This window comes from Amia ocellicauda, chromosome 3, assembly GCF_036373705.1.
Source record: "Amia ocellicauda isolate fAmiCal2 chromosome 3, fAmiCal2.hap1, whole genome shotgun sequence".
Taxonomy (NCBI): Eukaryota; Metazoa; Chordata; class Actinopteri; order Amiiformes; family Amiidae; genus Amia; species Amia ocellicauda.
The window spans coordinates 17,596,207-17,610,201 of record NC_089852.1 but is presented as its reverse complement, the minus strand read 5'-3'; the positions used below and the strand labels follow the sequence as shown (position 1 = coordinate 17,610,201).

The 13,995-nt window shown below is 39.4% G+C and overlaps 1 protein-coding gene across 1 annotated transcript in view; it reads right to left on the bottom strand.

Moving 5' to 3' along the window:
* Positions 1 to 13,995, bottom strand: part of plxna1a (plexin A1a) — a 311,729-nt gene that overhangs the window by 181,373 nt on the left and 116,361 nt on the right. The gene's annotated exons all lie outside the window — the stretch shown is intronic.

Here is a 13,995-nt window from a genome sequence, read left to right as displayed (position 1 = left end):
TAAAACTGAAAAGACCTGAAACAAAAGCATTACATGTCTTTCAATACAGCCACTACAAAAAGTTATAATAAAAGGAAACCTAGGTAATCCTCATGTAAAGAACAAATTTTCCTCCTGAATGGATAAAGAAAAGAAATTAAATGAAATATCAATATGAATCTGAAAAATGGAAAGCTTGGATTAATAATCCCATTGGGTTGGTGTAATACAGTTAGGCCTCTGTGGAACAGGCTACCACACCACAGCCAATAACAAACAGCCCTGTGTGGTTAATATCGACCAAGAAAGATATGAGATCAAAAGTCCCCATACAAAAATAAATCTACTATCTTATGGACTTTAAAGTAATAAAGGTGCTGCAATGTTTGACAGCAACACTACAGCCATTACCAAAAAAAAAAAAAAAAAAAAAAAAAAGCTGTAGATTAAAAAAACGAATGATGTCCCTACTCCGATTTCTTTCTATAAGCAAACAGTCACTGCACATGACAAACAGTCTGGATGCTATTAAAAGTGTCTACCAGGCCACTGAGAGCAAAGCATAAAATGTATTGCCTGACAGGTGATTCGGTATTAAGCAGATCTTAAAAATGCATACAATTTTAGTTACTCAAATTACAATTTTATTTAAATTTGAGTTACTTTATTTACTGATGTCCTCAATAACAGAGGCCTAGCTTTCCCACAAACACAAACTGTAATTTCCAAGAAGGTTGTGAAGAATTAATACTAAACAAGAGATTCTACCGGTCTTCAGAAGGGTAGTGGACTGGAGACGGAACAAACTACACAAACTGTACACAAACACAAGGCACATTCTTATAGCCTTGCATAGGCAGGAGGATTACCAACACTGCTGCTCAACTGGAACTTCAGTGAGACACTGCTCTTCACCTCAGTGCTCTTGGTCAGCTGGTCCTTTTAAAGTACAAATCCCTGCATTCCTCCTTTGGCGACACGCATTAAAGCCAACTATGTGCAAAATTGTTACACAGAGAGCTTTAAATCCTCTGAAAGAGGCCATGTCCGCGACACTGCCAGTGTAATCACCGCCCCCCAACACACACAAACACAAACACACACCCTCTGTGGAGCTCACACTGCTGACAAAGGGCCTTTTTTCAGTGCTACAGATAATGCAATAGCTAATCCCTGCGAGGGCTTTTGGCTTCGACCCACCAAATAAAAAGTTAACATTTCCTAACAGTCGCCGGGGGATTCAGGAGCGGGAGTCAGGGAGGCAAGGGTGAGCGACGGGAGTGTTTGGAAAGAAAAAGAGGGATTAAAAAAAAGTGTTCTACACCACTATATTTGCCAAGCTGGGGTCACACTACACGATTTCTACAATCCGATTTTGTGAACAGTGGGCGACTTACACTTAACGATTATTTTGTGCCTAATTTATGTCTTTTGCGTCATGAAGGAGTGCACACTACACGATCGCTTAAGTGCAGGGGACACACACTTCACAACGGATCTGAAATACTGTGTCGTGAGGATCTCCAACACAGCCTCTAAACTCCCCACATCTCGCAGAAACACGCGTGATCCATCCAGAGAGAAGTTCAACAAACACGGACGTGCACATGTACAGGTCACGTTTGTGTAGCGCAGATCTGCGCTGCTCCACCAATGGGATCCGTGGATTTCTGCAGATCTGTGCAAAACTGCGGAAAGAACGCGACCACAAGCCGCTGCTGCCGTTTGTGTTCGTCTGTGCGGACAAACACATAAAGCGGAGAGAAAAGAGGATGTGTGTGAAGACATGGCAGGGGAGGCGAGGACAACAGCCTGTCTACCTGCCCCGAAACAACCATTGCTAGTTGAAGTATTTTAATAAAATCTTTTTCTCCTGTCATGTTTATTCTTCCTGTTTCTTTTCTCTTCTTCAAACAGCTCGGCTCTCATTGGCTGCTGATCACGTCACCCTCCACAATCGGTGTCGATCGAGTCGTAAATATTAAACATATTTAATAAAATCTTAGCGGCTCCGACTAGCTTACAATCGGATCGGAGTGCAAGCGATGCATCGCAGGCCATCTCACACTACACGACAATCGGTGGCGTGGACGCACCCGACCAGCTGCCTATCGTGACGATCAGTGCAGATTTGTCGCGAGTAGGCATAGGCCGGTATGAGATTTTGATGGTATGATAAACCACGGTTTCATGGTATCACGGTATTGGATTACAGCTCTAAAATGTGATATTTTTAAATGTCTGGGTAAAAAAAAAAAAAAAAAACACCATTTTATTTTTAAGCAACATATAGAATATTTGCAACAGTAGTAAACATGTCAGGTTAAATAATTAAATAAAATAAATAATTGAATTATTCTTAAATTAAAATAAATGCAGTCACTTAAGTGAGCCTAAAGCTGCAGCTCAACAAGGTTTTTGGAGACATGCTCACTTTCTACACATTTCTCTTTCAGTCCAAGTTATGATGCAGGAATGTGAGCATGTTCACCTTTCCTGGATTAAGTTTGGAGCGGTGAGGTACAAGGCTGTGTCCACTAGAACTGAACATCCTGTCTGAGGGCACACTGGTGGCTGGGATGCAGAGACATTGTCTTGCTATGTTGCCACACACACGTGTTCTCTCTCCATACAACACACAAACAGCGGAAAAGACACCGGAGAGCCAGCAGGTTTTTTGTTTTATTTTTAATGTCATGATTTTGAACAGATGTACACAATGGTGGAAGACTTAAAAGTATAAACGTGATACTAGCTAAATTGAATTATTGTACTAAATCGCAGAAACGCAGTACTCTCCTCTTCCCCGCTCTTTTAAGTAACGTGAAGGGGGAACAAGCTGATGTTAGCTTGTTAATTAGCCATGTTATCTGCCTCAAAGAGCGGCGGGTGGTGCTCCTGTAGATGGCATATCATATTTGACGTATTGCCTCCTCTAGCAGCCACTCTTCTTAAACGCGTCTTACAAGTTGGATGTCCTTCATCCTCCAAGCCGTGGCCGTCTGAATGTTTTCGGTAGCTGAAACATTCCCATGCAGCAGACTTTTCGACGGCGGAAAAAGTTCCAGGGGTTCACCTCCTTCGGCCATCCTACACAGAGGTGACTGACTGCTTGCACCAACCGGAGGGGAGGGGTCGTATATAGCCCCTGGGTTAGGCATTGATATTCCTTAACATTTTATTTTGTATTAGTCCCACAGGTAAATATGACCCACTATCACCACCTGTGAATGGAAGCTGCAGGCTACCTTAAACACCTAGCTTTTCCTAACTGCTGAGAAACCATCCTCATTTGCAAATCCTCACACAAAACGAGCTCACTTTAACTTCTGTGTATTGATCTTACTTATCTGCAGAGCTGGCAAAGATTCCTCCTCTTTTTTGGTTGTTTTTTTAATATTCCTTCTACAGAACTATTCCTCCTTGGAGTAAATTAATGATACTAGGATCCAGTGAAAATGATTGCATAAATGGCCCATTAACAAGTGCTTCTCGAAAGGAATGTGTGAGGGCCAGTTCCATCTCGCATTCCCAGACCCTGTGGCATCCTTCACTTTGAAGAACAGTTGCTAGAATAGTAACAAAACCGGCAGCCAGCTGACGTAACCTCTGCCTCAACTCCACTAAATATCTTTTATGTTCCATAAATTGACATCTGTTTAACAGTCTTTCCTGCATTGATTTCCTGGGCTTGCTCTTCCAGCTGTTTAAAAAAAATCGACAATGTAAACCAGAATTTACGAGCCATCGTCAAGCAAATAATTAAATGATTATCCGATGAAGAGCGCTTTCAAAAACGGATTTCGGCAACGGGATCCTTTGTACAAAACAAATCGATGGCACTATCAGTTGACTGCTAAAGGTTCAGAGGTTGAAAGCACAAACAGGGACCCATCATTCCCGGTTTGGCCTGTATTTATGATGCACAAGTTTAATGCAAACGTATACCCTTGGGGGAAAAAAAAAAAAAAAAGACCATGAGATAAGAGTGAAGTTGTGAAAGTGAAAACAATACCATAAAAATCGTGCAAAAGGTTATCAATTTAAAATAGATACATTTGCTGATTTGCTGAAATTAAACCAACAGCATCTTTGAAAGCTTGAAGTTACATTCCGATGGAGTGTTAAAATGCGTCTTTGAACACAAAGTACTGGTTTACGTACAAAAGCATATAGCACTTTTTCTTTAGACATCTTTCAACTCCACAGAGGCACATCTGCTGGGAATGTGGTAGGTGTTATTTGAACCCACTGAGCTCTTTATGAGACTATTGCGGAAGTTGCTTAATTTCCTTTGAGGAAAATTAGTTCGACTTAACTTAATCGAAAGCGTTCAGTAAATGTGGTTCATAAAGGCTGTTATTTTTATTTCGTCCCTGAGTGTATTTGTATATTTTTCTATAACTAAATACCTCAGTGCATGTATATGGAGAAAGGCGGGCTATGCAGTGTGGGTCTGAACTGCAGAGGCTTTGTGCGTGTGAATTCCTGAGGGCTAGCGATCAGCTGTCCAATGGAATTGTGGGTGAGCTCTGGGTGTTACTGCTCTTGTGTCTTATGTTCCATCCCAGTGGCTACAGTCTATAAACGAGAGTGGAAATGTTTTGGGAGTAATTCCATGCACCACTGAAGCCACAGACAAAATGGCCAGTGCTTTACCGTACTTATGAAACACTAAACCTTTTAATCAGTGCAGATTGTGTGTGAATGCAAATATTTAATCCTCTTTCTCATGCTGGGCCTTAAAGGGGATGCTGAAGTTTAAATACGGTTAGTACAATGTGGTAAAACATAAGTTGTCTCAAATTATTTTGCTGAATTACCCAATTATATACTTCACTTTCTATATTGGCAGTTTGCCGAGGCGTTAGACTTAGCCATCACAAACTTTAGCTGTCATATCACTCTCACATAGTGTAGTGTTGCATAGAGCTCCTCATTTAGTGTGTTGGCATCCTGACAAGGAATTTGGACATTCTAGGTGTAAGAAACAGAGTTTAAAGAAACAGCCTTAATTTGGCTTATTCATTTGAATATTTTCAAAGCAGGATCAGTTCTGTAGCAGTACACAAAACAGGTCTTGTGCAGTATGTATTACAAAGTAGTATTGCATATCTAAAGCTACAATTAAAATTCTGCTCCGCATTTACCAAGGCAACAGGGAAAACATCTTTAATGAAATACTCAAGGTATAACTTGCCAAGCCAAGATACTCAAGCAAATGTTAGGGAGTAGCTTCACACTTAGTTAACACTCTTAAGACAGACCTATAGGCTACATATTTTCCAAGAGATGTGACTTTTGTGAAGTGTAGTTACTGACCATCAAATTTAGTCTTGCTAAGATTTAGCAAAGCCTTTCCTTACCTGACCATCCTCAAAGGTGACACATTCCAACATTACTGATGAATGGTGTTGATGTGTCCTGAACTTCAACTGTAGTGCCCAGACGTTTTACAGGTACCACTGGATTATTATCCATGCATGGTATGACCTTATCAAACCGGCATTGCACAAAGTTGTTTCAGAAATAAATGGCATTCATAGAAGTGTACTCAATCTCTCAATTCCGACTTTCTGTACGAGGCTATAGAGCATGAGCAGAATTACAGCATTTCAATCACAGATCTTCATTACACACAAAATGAAAGAGGTTAGCACAAGGGTTTCTGTAAACTGGAGTTTCTGCAGCAGATTTTGTAATGCACACTAACGTACAGCTCCACTGTCAGGCTCGCTCTTGTTAAATTCCCGTGGTTGAGGGCGAGGGTCAAATAAAACCATTAAAAAAATAAATCCAAAATTAAAACGTTTTAAGGCTCACAACATAAGGGGAAGCTGTTCATGTGATAAAACTGATTCAAGGAAAGTGAATGGCCAAAGCATCAATAAATAAGGGGTGTTAGTAAACTACAAGGAAAACAATGTCAGATTGCACTGGAGAGGCCTTGACTTTATAGGAGGCTTTACAACTTGAATTTAGTGCACAATACTCCAGGAGACAAAGGAAACTAAAACTAAACAAATAAATAATACTGTTGTGAGAATTACATCCCAGGGAATGGTACAGAGGGCAAATATTGATCAAAATATGGCACTCCTGTTCTGTTGCAGTAAATCACAATGCAATGCAAACCTTTTAAAAAAAAACACCTAAAATGAATATGAGAGATCTATAATTAGCTCATAACTCCTTCATATATATATATATATATACACACAGAAAGAGAGAGGCTAAAGAGGTTCTTGATAACTATTCAGAATTTGAGAACAGTCATAAAACAAAATACCTGCCCAAAAGGATTGTTGTCTGCTATCCCTCCCCAAGGGACAACATACAACTGGCCAAGGGATCTCTATAAAGTCCTCCATCTTCCAACTTAGCAGGCTTTGGGCCTGGTGCAAGGGAGGCAGATGGTTTGATAGCGCACGCTTCGTACATATTGTCTTGATCTCTCCCAGTCAGTATGAGGGTAATGGCGGAGAGCCAAACTGATCGACAAATGCCAAGTCTACATGGTAAGGAGGAAACTACAGAGGGAAAAATAATTGGGATTCCAAAAATAAAAGGGGGGAGGAGGGAAATGGGGTTCAAATTACCAAGGTCATACAAAGCAGCATGCCCTTCTTCAGCCTACAAGCTTGTCCTATCAAAGGCCTACTGTTTCCTCTGCCCCACTGGCCACTTCTCAAGATGGAAAGCAGCTGGCATTGTCTGATAACAGCGAGTGACAACTGCATTCCTGCACCACAGGACGAAGGTGCCCAACTCACTCAGCACATTTATACCATCGCTGAGCTCATGTTCCAGCACCTGGATCAGTCTTCCAGCTGCCGTCCTCCTCCCTCTGCCACTGTGGCTTCCCCTGGGTTGGTGGGGAGGTACACAAAATGCCTGCCTGGGGGCTCACAGGAGGGCCAGGGGGAGTGCAGGCAAGGCAACAGTCCCTGTGAGCACCAGAGTTTTAAATAACAAACCAGTAACGCATTGCTATTCGACATTAAAGGTTATCCTTTAAAAATTCAAATATTACCTAAGCATTCATTAGTTATTTTAAAGAATATAGGCTATATTCTACATTAAAACTAAATTGATTGAATCTCGTAGGCATAGATCTACAATGGTATTTTCTATTTGCAGCACTTTGGAAAGCTAAAGACTTGACGTGTTCCACTTTGAAATAGTTTTAAGTCTTTTTCATCCATCTCACTAACAGAAAAGTCATGCTACAATACACAGACAGTTTATTGTAAAATGCCAAGCAAAGCATAGGGGGGCTTTTGCCAACCCCTGAGATAGCCTTAAGGTATCAGCAAAGGGCTCTCTACCTAGATTAGTACTTGTATGGCATCAAGACACTTTGCTCCGGAAACATCACAGATGGATTAGGGGAAACTCAGGTATTTTATACAGGAGTATGGGTTTGATGACAGTAAAGCGAGTGTCTGATTAAAGAGGGGAGATAATCCTTTTTTTTTTTGGACATGACCCACTGACAGTGGTCTGTTTGGATTGAACAAAGCCGGCCTAGAGAAAAGTACTTCTTAAACCAGCCACTGGTATGAGCGTAAACAGAAAAGTGTAAAGGGTTTGTGTCCCTGGGAGCTTGAAGGTCAGCTTGATCAAAGCATTTCATAGCCACCAAAGAGCACTAATCTTACTGACAGTTTGGGTAGCTGGTGAGCTTTGTTAACATGTTAGGAGCAGGGACAATGCATTTTGCCAAAATGTGGTCCTTCGATACCAATCAGACCTCTGTTTAACACTGTGTCCGTTAATAGGGAATGGGAAAGGGTTAAAAAAACAACCACCAAAAAACCTTATACTTATCAGGTCACAGATAAACAAATCAGGCAAAAGTGCTGTGCTTGAGAAAAAGTTTGAATGTCTGGCTTTATTTCTCTCAGTCTGTTCTCCTGGGAAGCAAATTTGATTTCAGTCTTCAATAATTAACGACGATAATAACTATGATTTAGAAGAGGAGCTACCTCGCAATCATAGTAGTTGTAATTTTTGAACTGCTTAATAAAATGAAAGCACTAAATATTTGCTAGATGCTTTGAATGGAGACCCCAACAGGAAACAATTCAAAGGCTAGAGGTGAGGACCGGGCTAATCCGAGCTCAGACACGACAGTGAGGTAAGTCAGACGACTTCCCTCTGTTTCTCAAGCCATCTTAAAGCCCACACAAGCACAGGTTCTACAAAAGATTTTTCTCCAACTAAGAAATACATTTTTGAGGGGAGTTGGGGGGGTTGCTTAACCCCCTTACTAAAAATATTAATGTGCTAGGAGTGAGAGTGCCAGGACACAAATTTAAACAAGGTCAAGCTTTGAATATAGCAAAAGCTCAATTCTTTGAAGTAACACATGACAAGCAAAATCTCTATTTCACAGGTAAACATTTTGTTAATCTGGTAACACTAATTAAATATTTAATTGAAATCATGCTACACCACAAAAACTCTAAATATGGGGTTTATTTATTTTTATAAAACTTTTTTTTTTTTATACAAAAACCCTAAGGTCTGATAGTCTATTTTTTTCCTTACTTCTTACTTGTACATAAATGAGGTTCTTTGTTAAAAAGACGAGTCACAAGACAGCTTAAGGAAAGCTCTAAGGAGAGTATGCATTCCTCTCATTAACAAGCCTCTAGTCCAAAACTGATCTAGGCCTTCATGCCAGCTTCAGATTACTATTTGCAAATCAAATGCGTTTCACACGAATACTTCAAGCTTTATCTGCAACTCACTGATGACTGTGGTGCTTATGTAAGGTGAGTAAAGCAGAACAGGGCCTATCTCTGTCCTTTCCCAAAGACATGTGATAGGCTGTATGAATGTCTGGTATTTCCTCTTCTTTGCTTTTAGCTGCCAAATTAGAGAACAGATATGACAGGGATTAATTTGTGATTCTTCCTTGTTTTCTGTGCAAAAGCACAGGTCACAGATAGAGACTGGATTCTTTCTGTGTTTTCTCCAGCTGTGTGACTGTGTATTTATACATAGTTGTACTGACCTGTGTTGTTGTAGAAGCATCAGTCTACAACAATGTGCATACATGTATAATACACTGCTTACATTTACATGGTAATTAGATACTTTACATTCGCTGCATAACAACCACTAAAACCAGAGAGACAGAATGTATGGCTGCTTATAGTACAACAGTGACGTAAATCAAGGCATTTTTAGAATGTCATTGAGGTAAACCTTTTTTTCCTCCACACAAGAAAATAAAAGTAATGGATAATGTAATGGATTGATTTTTGTCAAGTTTAAAAAGCAAAGGTGATTCACCAAGTAATTAATGTAGTATAAACTGTACCTTTAAACCAGGGTTTCCCCAAACTTTCTCTACTGCCAGTAGCAACAATGATAGGATATGTGAAAAGCACCAACAGCTACAATTTTATTTTTGTGTTAACTCGACAAGCCCCCACCCCTTTCCAGGCTATGGTATCAGAAAATGTGCTGATTAGTGCACTAATGGACACAGGAGTCTATTATATTAGACAACACTGGCTTTAGGTATTCACAAGAGAAAGGTTAATGCTGCTAAAATCCAAGATCACATTTCATTGATGTAGTTTTTGAAAGACAAAGCTGTGTACACAGTTGTGGAAAACAAAGCAGGAGGGAACCATCATGGTAAGAGGGAGTTAGAGCGGTGTACCCAATCAGTGAATTGGTAACCAAATAGTTTTGTTTTTGAGCTGAGCAAATACTTTAAACAAGAAGCAGTGTTCTTTCACAATTACTCACACACTGCACTTAATCTCCTACCCTGTTATATTAAATATTTGTGTTTAAAGAGATTGATTTGTGGTGTTTTTCTTTGTTGCAATCGAAGCGAAAGACAACATGCATCTCACAAAACAGCCAAAATGTGAAACCAGAAAGACATGAATGGAGAACACAACATGAAGATAACCCCCATTTAAAGCCTTAATGACACAATTTGTTTAGTTATATTTTGAAGTATTTAGGGTGAGTTTAATACTTTGCTACAACACTGAATCCATACTACTGCTAGTGCATAGGCCAACATTTTAACACAAACAAATTTAACACCGTAAGGGAGATCATTGTTGTACAATGTGCAGTCTAGTGCATAACATTTTGTAACTTTTGTATTGTATTTTAGCCTGATTCTTGCTAAACACTCTACAATATGTAACCTCTGCATTCACTTATTACATTTCCTTGTCAAATCTCAATTGTTTTGAAGAATATAAAGCAATGTATCTGCTAATTTTCCAATATTTCAAAAACAAATAATGCAATAATCCTATAGCAGTTGTGGAAATGGTCAGGGAATAATAATACAAGACAGCAGCTAAACGGGGGGTTTCTACATTTGTGAAACGCAATGGTTAATGTTTCTTTACAACATTGTCCTTGGATGTAATCAGTATAACAAAATCAGATATAAAAAATAAGCTGTTTAAACACTTAAGGAACAGTGAAATGAAGAGAAGTGAGTCTGCCTGAAGTGAGAAGGGATTTTTCTTAAAAGAATCATGATAGAGAGAGAGACAAATCACTAAGAAACTCATAGAGACTGAAACAAAGATGTTTAAATATTTAACAATGAAAGGTTTTGTGATAACTAGGTGATGTTTAAGTTGTGGCATTACACTCCAGAAAGGTAGCTGAAGGGCCTCCAAACAGCTTGAGCATTGGCTTGATCGTGAAATGCCAATCTTTCACTTAATTGTGCGCACACATTCAAAATACGAGAAACTGCAGCCTTGACCTCACATTTTCAGATGTCAGTGCTGCCTTCTGCCTGGCCATCCACTCCTTACCCCCGACTTCAATTTAACTCCATTATAAACCATTAGCAACAATTACGGTGCCATCGCTACAGATTGCCTCAGTGGAGATAATCAGTCAATTCCGCCTCAAAAACACAGTCAAAAAAATACTTTAACATTTCCATGGGTAGCTTACGTGTAATAACATTACAAACGTCCTTTAACTAAATCCAGGTAATTCACGTTATGGTAAAAATGGTAGAAATATTACTAAAATCACTGCTTTCAAAAAGGTTGCATTAAAAAAAAAGCAGTGAATATACAATGCAGATCACCTTCAGCAATCAACTTCCATGCCCATTTATCTCACAGGGTCTTCAAATTAATGCTAGCTGAAGAACCTACTCCACATCAGATGGCAATGAATGGATGTTTTCTGGTTTTATGTTGCAAACAGATGCTTTCAACCTTGAGGATCATCATTCACCGAGTCCCCAATCCTCTGACAAAGTGGTGGCAGGCTAATTATTTTGAGGATCACTGCACTAGACATCACTCCTGCTAACCAGACTGTATGCATGCATGCATGCATGCATGCATCTGTTGAATTATTCGACAAGGGACGGTTAGGTTAAAGGTTTTGGAGGGAAATCGGCAGCTACAAAGACCATTGAGTTACCCACTGCAACACTGCACACATGCTCTCATTGTTTTGTTAAAGGTAGGGTAACTGTAAATGATGCCTTGCATGCACAGATCTGCATAGCATGAAGGCAGGAAATCTGACGAGTGCTTTACGCCGCAAATAATCAACACTGCCATTTCCAGCTGACAGAAACCCTAAGACCACATAACATCATTACCTGAGACAGGAAACCAGAAAGACAAAATACCCTTTCCCCCAACCTTGTATAAAATAAATGTGTCCATCATGAGTATTTCCTTAACCCTGTCAGCTGGGGGTGGTCACTTAAGTCCCTGAATGTATTTTTTTGTTATAAGCATAAAATCGACTTATATACATATATATACATACATATATATACATACATATACACATATATACACACACACACACACACATATATATATATATATATATATATATACATACAGACATACATGTATACACCTGTGACGCATGGTGGCAACAGCATCGTGACATGGTTATGTTTTGGAGCGAAAGGGTCTAGGAAGCTTGTCAAAATGGATGGAGCAAAATGCAGGCAAATCCTTAAGGAAAACCTGCTTCAGTCTGCAAAAGACTTAAGACTGGGACCGAGACAGGATTGGAGACCTTTCTTGACAATCAAAAACAAGCTGATTCCAACCCTTTCCGTTTTCCACAATTACGTTATGTTTAGCAAAGACCAAATGTAATTATTGTATTAATATTAATAATCAACTTGACACAAACAGAGGGGTGAATTCCAGAGTTGGTTTGAGTCAAACCCAGTGATGAGGAGGAGACATTAAATTATTCTTACAATATTTACAACATACCATGTCATTTTTACATACAATTTCCATTTTATACTGCTGGGTTTTTACTGGAGCAATCTAGATAAAGTACCATTATCATGGGAACAGCAGCAGAGTCTCCACCAGTTTTGTACTCGCGACCCTCCGCTCAGGAGTCTGGAGCCCTAACCATTACTAGACTCTGCTGCCAACAGTGGATTGACAATGGCTGGAGAATATGATACATTTTTGTGTATTCTACATACATATTATACACCATAAGGTGAGATCAAAATTAAAAACTGTTTAAAAATGCTTGACCTACTTTGTTGTGCTTAATGGGTGCAAATTAGTTTCCTTATCAATGGGAAAAGATAGACGTTCCTTTTCCAACACAACATTGTAGCTAGGGTGATATTTAATCCAAGGTGGGGGAAGAGAGTCATGAAACAAGTGTAATGCCCCTTAATACTTCAAATACAGGTTTTTGATAAACAGTCTGCTTTATCCCTAAATCATTTTCTCCTTCGCCCTCGAGCAGATTGCGTTACCAGCTGAGCCCCTAAGACCCATGAGAAAATGGCTTTTCCAAAGAAGTCATTACCACTCCAGAGGCCTCCAGAATAAATGCCTCCCAACTTGTTTGCAATAATACAGCTCTGTCAACAAAAAAGGAATTACCTCTTAAAATTTTGGACCAACCTGAATAACTCAAACACCTGATATTAACCCAATGTTTCCCATCATTTTTTAAAAAGGATTCTAGAGGAAGGCTATACATGACCCCTCCTAAATATAACATTGGGAAATGTAGTCACATGTTAGTTTCACAATAACAATCTTATTCTATTATATTTCCTTGTGTCTTGTAATGAGGAAGTGATGGGGAATGCCATACTCTCGTTAGGAGTAGATCTAAAACTATAACACTTGGTCTTAGATCAGTCCTGTCTTTGGCCCTCAATTCAATTAGCTTACCCCAGAGATGTCTGCTATGACCAAAATATTTAACTTTGGTTTAACCATTTGAACAAATTGGAGATTTATTTTCTGCTTGGATGTAAAAAAAAGCTTTTAAATTCAGCCTTCCTGAACTTCTTATTCATAAAAATGAAAATAGGCCGCAGTTTAAGGCGAGTTTCATCTTACCAAAAGGAGAGCAGCCAAAGAAAGAAAAAAATATATATATATCAAATTCAAGAACTGTGCACTGTACTGTCTCCCAGTTACAGCGCTGTGTGTGTTCTCTGTGAAAAGTCCTGTGGAGGATAATTGCTTCTAATGGCTGTGCTTTTCCACCCCAGCAGTGGTGAGAAAAAAAGGATTTTGTTTTCAGGGCTGACCAAATGAGATTGAGGAGGTTCATTAAGGTAGGAAGACGTTAACATTAGCTCAGAACAAGGGGAAATTGGAGGGAAGCAAAGAGGGGGGTCCAATTTCAATGATTGCTGCCACATTTTCTACATTGCAAGCAGCAGGCTCCTGAAACACAGCGGTAAAAATAGAGGGAGACTAACAGAAATAGACATTGGCCGCGTGGCCATTTAGTGAAAGAAACTGCCTTCAGATTTGGTAAGGGCCTTGTCAATAGTAAGGAAATAAAACTAGACAGAAAAACAATGGTAGTGATATCTTGTACTATTGATATATCTTGGCAAGGCACTGAATAAATTATCATAAAAATAGTAATCTGTATTCTTTACTCTCTGCCATGCTGTCTGATGCCCTGAGGTCATTTTGTAACAATTAGTAAGTTTCACTGAGAATTTAAGTAAAAATAAAGACATCACTG